This window comes from Myotis brandtii, unplaced genomic scaffold (genome assembly GCF_000412655.1).
Source record: "Myotis brandtii unplaced genomic scaffold, ASM41265v1 scaffold227, whole genome shotgun sequence".
Lineage (NCBI taxonomy): Eukaryota > Metazoa > Chordata > Mammalia > Chiroptera > Vespertilionidae > Myotis > Myotis brandtii.
This window is the reverse complement of record NW_005358520.1, coordinates 413020-426684: the sequence shown is the minus strand read 5'-3', so window position 1 is coordinate 426684 and position 13665 is coordinate 413020.

Sequence of the window (13665 nt, the reverse complement as noted above, 5' to 3'; positions counted from 1 at the left end):
TATTTATATCCCTAAAGACATCTGTGAGTCTGTCTGCATTAAATCTTCTTTCAGGTTCAACTTATACAGGCTCAGTTCAGATAGATGAGCCAGAAACATGCGGTGATTCAAGTCAAAAACACTTATAATCTCCAAATATAGAAATTCTAGTTTATACTTGGAACTTGGGAATGTTTAACAAATAAAAGGCCATTCCAAAGGCCCTTGGATTTCTTGTCTGAGTTCTAGATTCACAGGTCCCATTAGACCAGTAGACTTTGTTACCTTCATGTCCAACAGACACCTCAAACTCTATGTGATCACAAGCAAAACAATCTTCATCTGGGAGGATGGTGACATTCATTTATTATTAATTTATTAAAAAACCCAAATGGGAATTCCAGAAATCAACTGAAATGAAGAAAAAGGATAAAAATAGCAAAGAAAGTATAAACAATGCTGAAAAATTCCCTGACGCGTAACACAAAATTCGGCAAGTTATGGCCAGGTATCATATAACTTATTCCAAATCGAAAAGAGATGCAAAGAAATTATAGGCAGCACCCCTTCTCACGAGAATGGTGTTATATAGCAGAAAGCAAGTGAACAAAATCTGGAGAGAATAAATGATTCTAACTACTGCCCCGAGGGTCTCTGCCCCACTGAGTAAAGAGCACTGAACACAGTTTTTCTTTGGAATTATGAAGAAAAAGCTAATTTGGACCTGAGGCCCAACAGCAGCAAACCAAGGCAATGATGCTTCAATGAAAACCGAAAGCCTGAGGAGCCTGGGGCATGCCAGTAAGTTGATTATTTTTTTTATCAAAATGGCTGGTGTCCCCAAGCGCAGCTTTTCCCTCAGCCTCCTTTATCAATGCATCATTTTATACAATATTCAAATGTCCGCATTCCCCAGGGATCAGTCTTGTCTTCATCTTCACACTCAATACTCTCTCACCCCCGGCCCTTATCCACGCCCATGGCTTCCATTACTATCTATCTAGCAAAAGCTTCACATGCATGCACACAGCCCAAATCCTCCTTGGAGCTCCGGAAATGCACGTGTAAATGTTTCACCATCTTCACTGGGTCGCAGAGGTACCTGTAGATCAAAATGCTCAAGAAAATGCACATTTCTGTCTCAGAGCTGATTGATGGCCTGTGAGCCCTATTTCGGGCAACAGCCTCCTCCTCGTCCATCTGTTTAGGCCAGAGACCTGGAGTGAGACTTGGCACCTCTCTCTCCCTCACCTTGCCAAAACCCTGGCATGGCATGTATTTTGAGTTTTGCCTCCTCAGTGTTCATGAAGGCCATACCCTTTTCTCCATTCCTACTGCCACTGTCCTAGTCCACATTATCATCGTTTCTCACCTGGGCTCCTTCAACAGCCTGCAAGTAGACACCCATTCTTGCCTCTTCTGATGCATTCTTCCCATGAGAACCAGAGCAAATCTGAAATGTAAATCTGAACATCTCACCAGACTCGGCCCCACAACCCAACACAACACATACGCAGGACACCTTAAAAGCTTCCGTGGTCTCTTCTAGGATGAAGCCAGGCATCCTGAAGCCCTGTGGAGCTCTGGCAGGCCCTGAGCCCTGCCGACTTCTCATGCTGTATTTTCCCACCATCTGCCTTCCTCTCTGCTCCACACACAATGGGCGTCTGTCTCATTTCCTAGAAGCCAGATTTCCACTCCTGTCAAAGACCGTTTGCATGGGTTTTCCTTGGCTCAGTTTACTGGCACTCATCTTTCAGTGCCCTGCTCATCGCTACCTCCTCACAAAACCCTTCCTAATCTCCACACCTTTCACTAGCCCAGGGTGACATCCCCTGTTGTAAATTTTCTTGGCAGCTGTACTTGTCTTTACAACCTATGATGCTTCGCACAGTTGTAGGATTACTTGTTTAGTTCCACTCTTCTCTATTAATTGTATTTGTTACAAGGGCAAGACTATTTACAAGGATCCAACATACTGTTTGTTATTTGTGTTTGTTCAAAAGACATTTAATAAGTGAATTATGAGAAGTTATATACTATGTAACTAGAAAATTACGTTTAGAGAGCATTTATACTTGATTTATGTACTAGTGTGAAGCAATTATTACTATTGTATTATTATTACTGTTTCTATTAGTATTATGGATATGAATATCCAAATTTATATGGAACCAAAAAAGACCCCAAATAGCCACAGCAATCTTGAGAAAGAAGAACAAAGTTGGAGGGATCACAATACCAGATATCAAGCTGTATTACAAAGCCACTGTAATCAAAACAGTCTGGTACTGGCACAAGAACAGGCATATAGATCAATGAAACAGACCACAATCCAGAAATCACCTCAAGCCATTATGCTCAATTAATATTTGACAAAGGAGGCTAGAACATACAATGGAGTCAAGACAATTTCTTCAATAAATGGCCTTGGTAAAATTGGACAGATACATGCAAAAAAATGAAACTACATCACCAACTTATACCATACACAAGAATAAACTCAAAATGGATAAAAGACTTAAATGTAAATAGTGAAACCATGAAAATCCTAGAAGAAACCATAGGCAGGAAAATCTCAGACATCTCTCATAGCCATATATATACAGATACAGCCCCTAGGGCAAAGGAAACTAAGGAGAAAATAAACAAATGGGACCACATCAAAATAAAAAGCTTCACAGCAAAAGAAACCATCAACAAAATAAAAACGAAGCCCACTGTATGGGAGAACATATTCACCAATGGTACATCTGACAAAGGTTTAATATCCAAAATACATAAGAAACTCATACAACTTAACAAAAGGAAGACAAGTAATTCCATTTAAAAAATGGTTAAAGGACCTAACTAGACACTTCTCCAAAGTGGACACACAGAGGCCGAGAGACACATGAACACAAGCTCAAAGGCACTGGTCACCAGGGAGGTGTCACCTCACACCTGTCAGAATGGCTGCCACCAACAAACCAACAAACGGCAAGTGCTGGTGAGGATGCGGAGAGAAGGGAGCCCTTCTGCACTGCTGGTGGGAATGCAGACTGGTGCAGCCACTCTGGAAGACAGTATGGAGCTTCCACAAAAAATTAAATATGGAACTGCTGTTTGACCCAGTGATCCCACTTCTAGGAATATATCCTAAGTGACCTGAAATACCAATCAGAAAGAACATATGTGTCCCTATGTTAATAGCAGTGCGATTTATAGTAGCTAAAGATCTGGAAACAGCCCAAGGGCCAATCAGGAGATGAGGGGATAAAAAAGCTGCAGTACATTTACACCACGGAATACTATGCAGCTGTAAAAAAGAAGGCTCTCTTACCCTTTAAGACAGCATGGAGGGACCTGGGGAGTATTATGCGAAGCGAAATAAGTTAATCAGAGAAAGACAAATATCACATGATCTCACTCATATGTAGAATCTAATAAACAAAATAAACTGATGAACAAAATAGATCCAGAGACATAGAAGCATGGAACAGACTGTGGAATCTCAGAGAGCAGGTGGGGAGGGTGGGTGAGTGGGAAGAGATCAACCAAAAAACTGGTATGCAGATATGCATCACCCATGGACACAGACAATAGGGTGGTGCAGGCCTGGGGTGGAGGGTGGAGGCGGGCTAGAAGGGTTCAATGGGGGAAAAAGAGGGACATATGTAATACTTTCAACAGTAAAGATGAAAAAGAAATAAGAATATCATAGATGAAATGATTCTATTCACAATGACAATAGCAACATACAACACTAAGTGCTACGCATGACAAGAAATTTGTAGAACCTGACTGAAAAAACCTGTAACATTGAGATATATAAAATAAGATAAAAAATGGACTAAATGTGCCTATTGTCATGGGGAGAAGCTCAGTATTTGAAAAATGCAATTCTTTTTTCTAAATTAATACAGAAATTAATAATTCCCTCCCTATAGGATTTTAAAAACATGGAACATGACAAAAACACTCTAAAGCTCATTGGACTAAAAAATATGCAAGAAAAGTGATAAAGGAATCTCCCCCTAAAAAAAACACACACACACACCCAAAAATGTTGAGTTAAGATGGGTCACTGGCCCATGTAGATATAAAAAAAATAATTAAAAAGCTACTTCCCATGGTAAAAGAAGAGTATTTAGAAATGAATCCATGTATCTGTATTAGAGTTTAATATGTAATTAAATTAATTCTCATTTATTTAGTAAATGGTAGTACAGAAACTTATAGATATTTATCATTTGAAAGCATGTTTCCTTTCTTAACCTTTGTACCAAAACCTTTCCCAAATGGACTCAATATTTCAATTTTAAAAAACCTCTAAATATATTACCACAAAGTATTTTGAGTAGTTTTGCAATCTTGGGATGGGAATGAAAACAAACATATAAGTAATAACGTAAAAGTTTGGAAGATTAGATTCTAAAATAAATTTTAAATGTATATTATAAAACTCTTAAAAAGCATGCTTGCAACCATGCTCAAACTGGGAAAATTTTTGTAATAAAATATGACAGAAAAGGTTTAATATACTTTTTCTTAGGAAGCAGTAAGAAAGAAATGAAATATGCAAACTTCTATGTAGATAACTCACAAAAGCCATAAAATAAATGCCAATAAACATGTGGAAGATATTTATAGAAATAAAAAGTGCAACTGAATAAGATACTAAATGTTATCATAATTGGGCAAATATTAGAATGTCTGATTTTATTAAGTGTGATAGAAAAGGCAGGAAAACACTCACATGTACTTTTTTGTCTGTTTTTCCCAGTGGATACTGAAAGTATAGTCCAAGTCCTTTATTCCGAGTTCCTGTAAAGGTAGGTGAGCAGGTGGTGTGGGGGTGGGAGAAAGAGCAGGGTGCACTGGGGTATCTTTCAGGATCATCAATTTTACTGGATGACAAATAACAAATACCATTTGCAAAATTTGCAAATACAACCTAGAGTAAAACTTAAAACACATGTGGTGTGGCAGATTGATTTCGACTGTAGCTTAAGAGTCTGTTGTAGGTGCATGTTCTGTGTGTGTATTTTATGTCAGGATGCTGCTATGTTTTATTTGGAATGTAAAATGATCATCCAGGCAATGCTACAAGAAGTCCCTCCTTGCTTGGTCTGCTGTTTTTACCATTTGGTGGGTGAAACATAACACGCCAACTGAATTGAATAAATGCGTGGTGATGACTGGTCTTAATGGAGTTTGCACAACCACTGAATCGTCTAGCCGAGGCTGAGATTTGGAGAGGAGGGAAAGCAAGGAAGCTACCTGGGAAAGGTTTTTCTTAGTGAATCTCGAGGGATAAAGACCACGCCTTGAGCAGTGGAGGCGTAGCAGACGTAAAGGCTTGGAGTTCTTAGGGCTTGTTTGGGCACCCCAACTTGGCAGGCCATGGCAGTCGATTACATGCAAGGGGTTTTGGGGAGATAAATTAATGAAGCAGAAGAGATAAGATGAAGGGACTTTTATGTAAAGCTAAAGAGGCTGAAAGTTATTCTGAAGGAGTTTTTTTTAGGAAACTAATTTTGGTTTTCAGCCGGGAGTGTATCCATACCTTCTAGAAGACCTTGGAGATGTGTGAGCAAGGTGCTTTTGGTTATCATAAAAGTTGGGAGGTATCCTAGGCATTTGGCGAATGGGCCAGAAATGTTGAATATCTTGTATTGCAGGTCAATCCCTTTGACGTAAATCTGAACCATTCAAAAGATCAATGGAACTTTTATTTCAAAATTCTGTGTTTAAAGCAAGCCAGACGTGCGTGGGACTTGCATATTAGAAAGAGCACCTTGGCAGTAACACTCAGGCGGGACTTTTAATGTGAGACGGAAAACAGAGAGGAGTTAGAGCCACATTGGGAAAAGGGCACAGCGAGCAAGTCAAGCCAGTGAGGATGGAGAAAGAGCGACGGACTGAGGAGATGTTTTAGAAATAGAATCAACAGAATCTGATGGAAGAGTGAGGAGGTGAGGCAGCAAGAACTTTAGGATTATTCTTGGTTCGTGGCTTGGGTACTGGATGGAAGATGAGGATATTTACTGGGAGATAAAGAACAGGGAAGGGGCCAGGCTGAGGATATGTGCCATGTGCTGGTGGAGCGTCCACTGGAGACAGGCTGGGCCATCACAGAGATGTGTGAGCCATCGCATCGAGGTCAGAGCTTCGGGCAAGAATGGGCTCACTCAAGGAGGATAGGAAAGGTGAGTGGGGGGCGAGGACAGGTCACTGGGGAGCCCTGATATTGAAGGAGTTAGTTATAGAATCCTGAGTTTGGGTTGTTACAGGGAACCATAAACTTGGGGAAAGAGAGCTTGAAGCCACCTCGGTTGCTGTAATGCAGTTCACAGTCTATTTGTACACGTTCAGGACTGAACTCAAGAAGACCAATAGGAGCCCTAACCAGTTTGGCTCAGTGGATAGAGCATCGGCCTGCGGACTCAAGGGTCCCAGGTTTGATTCCGGTCAAGTTTCTCTCATCGATGTTTCTAACTCTCTATCCCTCTCCCTTCCTCTCTGTAAAAAATCAATAAAATATATATATATTTTAAAAAGAAGACCAATAGGAGAGAACACCACAGGGAGATGAAATTCTGGTTGAAAAATCAACCTAGGCAAAGGCCCCAGGGAGACTGTAGTAATAGAGAACCCTCAGAGAAAGTTACTCGAATTTGGCGTGATCCTCCCAACATGTACTTACAATTCTGTGCTGGGTTTCATGTTTATGCCATTAACAAACATCTCAAATGATCTAACTCACAATAATGCCTTACCATGTGACTGTCTTATAAGTAAAACAAAACCAAACCCCAAAGATTATCTTTTTATCAAGCAGCGTGATTCACCACCACGCGAGGAGTGCGCCCCAGAAGCTGTGGTATATGAGCAGTTATGGTTACAGGCCGTCAGCGCTGTAAGAAACCGGTCTGCACACAGGTGGAAGCAACGTGGATTCGCATGGTGATAACCCGAGGAAGTGGAACGGCCGTGTTTATGGGAACAGTTTTCCCAGCCCTGGGAGCTGTGATGAGATAGGCCTGCTAATGCGAGGCAGCTGGAGCTATGGAATGTTCACAATTGTTAGCCACTTAAATGAAAAAAAAAATGCAACAGAATTGAAGACATCTGTAGTCAAAATGTAAGCCCCGAAGATTCCAGAAGGAAGCTGCCGTCCGAGCTCCCCCCAGACATCTGCCCTCTCTCCGTGCACCCTGCTGTGCTCTGTGGGCTCCTGGCGGCAGCGTGACCTTCATCCCCTCAAATCTGAGCTCTGCTCCCTCCACTGAAGACAGTCTACAGTGGCTTAGACTCAAAACTCAATTTGAAACTCAGGCCTGAGTCATGTTTTATTAAGAGCCCGACTGAAGCCTTCCCTCTGCTCAGCTTCCTCTCTGTGCTCAGAGCCTTCAAATCAATCGCAACCTTCGCCCTAAAAACCAGGTCCTTTCCTTCAACCACTGAGAGTGACAGGAGGCCAAGTCCGACCTTCCCTGGGGCTTCCTCCACGGCCTCCCTCCCACCGCACAGCCCAGGCTGTCCTTCGCCCCCACCCCCTTTGGGAAGGTCTGCTCCCTAATGATTTCATCTGGAGCCAGATGATCTCATCGACCATCTGTATGAAAAGAATTTCCAAATCCACGCTAGCCACCCCTGACCTAGTCCTCCCCAATCAGTCACACATTTGGTCCCGTTCAAGCATCCTTCCCAAGAAATCGCTGCGGGCTGCGCTGCCACGTGGAGAGCTGGGAGCAGGGCTGGGCTTGCGAAACTTTCCACTCGGCCTCCTCAGGAGACAGCGGCTCTCCATGCCTCCCTGTGCTGTCCTCATCTTCCCCTCTTAACCTAATTTCCCAGCGAGTGCGCCTCTGCTCTGCGACTCTTTCTTTAGTCTAGTTTTGGGGGGAAAAAAGGCTTGGATCCCTTGCCAGGGTTCTTTAGTCTTGTTTCCCTCTTCCCTAAAACGTAGATCCATCCTTCTCTCTTTCCACGGTAAGTATCTCTTGGTGGCCTGCAAACCTGACCCTGTCTTCCCACACAACCCTTGACCTTGAGCTCTCCTCACGCAGCGGTGTTCCAGGAGGTAAAACCTTTATGTGGCTCTACAGTGGGAAGCAGATTCACACACACACACATGCACACACGCACACACACATGCACACACATGCACACACGCACACACACACACATACACCAAAACACACGCACACACACATGCACACACATGCACACACGCACACACACATGCACACACATGCACACACGCCCGCCCCCCCCCCCCCATGGAACCCACGCTCCATCCGAAAACTGGGCTAATTTAAATCGCCAAATACACCTCCTAACTTGGCACCTCTTTCCTCACAGCATTGTCTGTGGACTCTGTTCTCTCCCTGAAAATGTTCTATCCCTTCCAGTCTGCCTCAGATGCCACCTTCTTCCTTCCATTGGACATGGTGGTCCCTTCCTGTGTCTGTCCAGTGTCTCCCCTCTCATACAACTTACGCTGAGTCTCGCGATGTGTCATTGTCCACATCTCTATGGTGGCTCACTCTCCTTGAATCGTCTTGAGCGCTGACTCGATTCTGAGACTCACAGGGAATAACTGTCCATGATGTTGCTGAACTGAAATGAATAAATGCAGGTAGCCTGAACTTTTTGCTGTTCTACAGGCATGGGATAATTATTAATGTCTCTATCTCTCCTCTCTCTTTTGTTTCTTAATTTGAAATGGCTTTCCTCTTTTCCACCGGTTACCTAAATTTGAACCTTCTTTGTTGCACAACTCGAGTTTTAGCTTCTTAAAGAAGACTGTCCTGACAGTACAGTGATCACTGGCCAGTTCTTTTTCTGATCCCTGTGGTTCGCCCTGCAGATTGAAGCACTTAGTTGTTCACCTTCTTGAATGCTTCCGTACTGTTTCACATGGGTTCAACTTATCTAGTCTAGACAGCGCACTCCTGCAGAGCAGCAACCATGGGTAGCATTTCCTCAGAGTGTTTAGCAGAGCGCTGAGCATGGAGTAGGAGCTGGTGGCAGACAATGTGTTGCTCCGCCCATATTTCCTCTTCAAAGACAAACCATTGCCCCGCCGGTCTCTGGGAATATCTGTCCCTGCGGCTCAGAGCTGGCCCTCGCTGAGAATGGCCCTCTGTCACCAGTGCTGCCTCACAGACGGTCACCCCATTCCTCCCAGGTTCTGGCCCAGTGAGCAGCTCTGGGGGACTGGCTCGGTGCTGGCCCCTGTGACTGAATCCTACTCTGAAGGGCCGTCTCAGTGCGGAGTCCTCGCAGGATGGCCTGAAACCTCCGTGTCAGGGCATGCGGGCCGGCCTCTCTTCCGTCCGCACCTGCCTTCATGTGTCTCCTGAGATAACTTTCCAATAAACCTTCTCTCCATAGTCTTCATCTCAGAGTCCGCTTCCAGGGAACCTAATCTAAGACAGGGCTTACATCTTGTCATTGTCATGCCCATCTGTTCCACTATGAAATGTTTCATTTGGAAGACTGCAATAAGCAGATCATTGCTTTCACATCATCACTAAATTGGTATGCAATATAATGATCCCCATTTATGAAATTTATGGACCACAAAGAGTAGCCAGATTTCTGTTAACACGGATTATGTCAGATACAGTTATAAGATGCCAAGTTATTCCGTGCATGTTAGTGAAAACACTTAAGATTTTTACAGTGAAATATGTTTTTGAACAAAGTTTAAAGACATGAGAAGAAAAAGGAGCAGAAGTATCATCACAGAAAAATTTGTTTAAAACATATTGGCTATGGATGATAGTCTTTCTCTATGGCATTGACTCAACAAGCAACTCTTTATAAGCTTTCTGAAAACCTTAGGTGTGGCAGCCTGGGGAACATGAGGTTGTGGGGAGAGATTTCATGTACTCTCTGTCGTATAGAATGTTTTCACCCGTGCTGTATCAAGCTCACTTTGTGAGTCATGACTAAATGGAGAGTTATGTCTGAAAAGAAAATACTTTTCAGTTTATGACTCACTTTTTAAAATAAGCACATTCCTCTATGATAGGACCCAGACAAGTCAAATTTTAATATAAACTAGATAAAAGTAAGTTAGTTTTTATGTGATTTCTAACTTTGAAGCCATTACTTTAAAAGAAATAGTTTCTTCTATATTTTCCTAATTATTACCAAAGTCAAAAAATATTTTTTTAGAGATAAAATAGTATCACGTTAAATGAAACAGGCAGCATACAGAATTGCATATGTAGTATTGTAGAAATTATGTTAAATTATACAGAGAAGACTTTAAGGAGATGTGCATGATGTGAGACGTGGAGAAGCAAGCTTTTGTCTTTCTGCATTTTCCAAATATGCTCTAATGACTATAAATGTCATCCTCAAGACGTGAAATAAACTTTATTTCAAACACAAAGTGAAATCATTTTTGTTCAAGTGCCAGTTTGAAGGTGAAAGGGTTGTATTTATTTCTCTATCAAGATAGATACTGATGTGGAATCTAAAGAACAAAATAAATGGATGAACAAAATAGATCCAGAGACATAGAAGCAGGGAACAGACTAAGGAATCTGAGAGGGAAGGCAGGGGAGGGGGAAGAGATCAACCAAAGACCTTGTATGCATCACCCATGGACACAGACAGTGGGGTGGTGCGGCCTGGGGTGGGGGTGGGGGTGGGCTCGAAGGGTCAATGGGGAAAAGGGTCTTCTATAACACTTTCAACAATAAAGATGCATTTTTAAAAAGAGAGAGAGCGATGTGTTAAGATGACTGGATTGGAGGGTGGCTTTCCATCACTATTTGGCATCCACAGGACAAAGGAAGACTCATAACGTTACTTGACCTCCATTTTTAAAATTTGTCATTAGTGGCCTTGGAATACATCAACTGTAAGCTTATTTGTCCTCCTAATATGCTATGATTCTAAAATTTAAACAACAAACTCTTTTTTACTTGGCGTCCAGGTCACTGCATTTTCCTTGTTTTCTTTTGTACCTTCTCCTCCTCTTGGCTTCTTCCTTATTGCACCAACCTACACATATTGAAATACCCTGTGAGCTCATCTTTATTCATACTCTGTTACTTGATAATCACATTTACTTGCATGGGTTTAAAAGCCATATACATGTTGAAACTCCTATATATATTTCTCTGACTGGACATCTCCTCTGACCGTCAGACTTGTATCAACCCCCAACTCAGCAATGACATCATAGGCAAAGGGAATTTTCCAGCTCCATTATAATCTTACTAGAAGCCTGATGCACAAAATTTGTCCAAGAGTAGGCCTTCCTTCTCCTGGATGCCAGCACTGGCTTCCCTCTGGCACCCGGGACACAGGCATCCCTCTGACTTCGTCTGGAAGGACGTCCAGAATGAGGTCTGGAATGACGTCCGGTCTGATTAGCATATTACCCTTTTATTATTATAGATAGGGGCCACCATCATACCTGCAGTTCATTGTTGACCAACCCCTCATTCTGGTGCACAGGTCTGTATTGGAAAACGTTAGTAGGGTCTCAGGCCATAGACTAGATGGGTCTTTAGTTCCATGCAGTGCAGATGTGACTTTACGCGTTTTCTCCAGCAGAAGTGATGACTGAAGTTGTGGAAATAGATGAGAATGTCAAGGAGAGGTATTAGGGTGACTAAGGGCATTCTTGTGGTTGGATAGAACACAGTGACGGCATAGAGAGGAAATGGCCTAGCAATGGGAGGACATTCACTCGGATAAGATAGTTTCTCAGTGCTTGCTGTACATGGGATGCTCAATAAGCGTTTGATGACTAAATGGCTCACTAAATCAAGGCATACTTACATGAATGATGATACATCATCCTGGAAGTGAATAATCAAAATCCCAACTCAACTTAACAGTTAACATTCTGAATTCCTAGGAATTGGTGATAATTTATAATTATCCTATATAATAAAAGGGTACTATGCAAATTGACCAAACAGTGGAACGACCAGTTGCTATGATGCACACTGACCATCAGGGGACAGATGCTTAATGCAGGAGCTGCCCCCTAGTGGTTAGCTCCCACAGGGGGAGCGCTGCTCAGCCAGAAGCTGGGCTGATGGTGGGTGAGCGCAGTGGTGGTGGCGGTAGTGCTAAGGATGTCCTACTGTGGCTTACATCCCCTGAGGACTCCCAGACTGCTAAAGGGCACAGGCCAGGCTGAGGGAACTCCCCAGCCCCCCAAGTACACGAATGTCATGCACCGGGCCTCTAGTTCTTTAATAACCTCCTTCCCTTCCAAAGTAATGCATTTTCTTGCTCCCTTGTGCACCACTAACATGGCAATTTGAGTTTCTTTTGAGGAAATAGTATAATAACTACTTCAGGCTGCTTATTGACATGGCCCAGATTATCAGCTCTGACGTCAAATTGTTTGGGCTAATATCTTTTTTGAAATATATTTTTATAGATTTCAGAGAAGAAGGGAGAGAGAGAGAGAGAGAGAAATATCAATGATGAGAGAGAAACATTGATTGGCTGCCTCCTGCACTCCCTATAATGGGGATCGAGCCTGCAACCCGGGCATGTGCTCTGACTGGGAATCAAACTCTGACCTCCTGGTTCATAGGTCTCATAGGTCGATGCTCAACCACTGAGCCATGCCGGCCAGGCTGTTTGGGCTAAAATCTTAGCCCTCCTTCTTACTAACTAGGTGACCTTGGGCAATTTACCTTATGTCTCTTATTTTATTTTATTTTTGGCTAAATAAAGGTTAAAGTGAGTAGTGCATTTACTGTGTTTAACGTGACTAGAACAGTCCTTGGCCACGCCGACTGCTCAACAGTTGTGCTGTCATTGCCGGGACTCCCCCAAGCACTGCCCTCCTTCCTTCGAGGTCCTGCGCTAGGAACCCCTCAGTCTGAGGACGAGGTGCACTCCATCACCGTGGGAGCTCAGCAAAGCTCGCTCTCCACCTGCACTGGATTTGTTGTTATAAATAAAGCAGCAACAACGAGAACAGCTAAGTACAACTCTCCCAGGCAGCCCACCTAATGGGCCCATCTTGTTAGGTTCACTGTCATTAGCCACCGCCAAAGGCATTTCCAAGTGAGGTGCTTGTCCCTGTTGTTGGCTTTTGTTTTGGGGTTTGTTTGTTTTTGTTTGGGGGGTTTGTTTTGTTTTTTGTTTTGGGGGTTTGTTTTGTTTTGTTTTTTGTTTTGGGGGTTTGTTTTGTTTTTACCACACCAGCCTGCTGTCTCTGACAGTTATTCCCACTCAGTCTCTGGCCCTCTAGCTTTGCCCTTTGGCCTCTGCGCGCTGGAATCCTGTAATTTCCCGGAAACCAAGCAGCTCCTTTGAGCTGGTCCCTCCCACCTCCAGAGTCAAGGACACCACAAGGAGCTGTCCAGTGTTGCCACACCTCCCACTGCGCACCTCTAGGCTCAGGGTCCAGCGTGACCAGTAGTTAGGAGATGAGCAGCTGTCGCCTGTGCTAAACCATTCCAACGTGTCTGCTTTCTTCAAGTTTAAATTAGACTCTCGCCTCGCCAGGAAGTGTGCGATGACTCAGCTTCATTTAGTCTGGGCTGCCTCTGCGGCCTGGTTGTGTCAGCCAACGTAATAATCATGGTCTTCCCAGAATCCTCTGTACATGCAAAGCTGACCGTCTGTCGAGCATGAATTGCACAATTCTCATTCGTCTGGCACCTCAGCACCACCTCCTCACATATCACCCCCGTTTTAGAC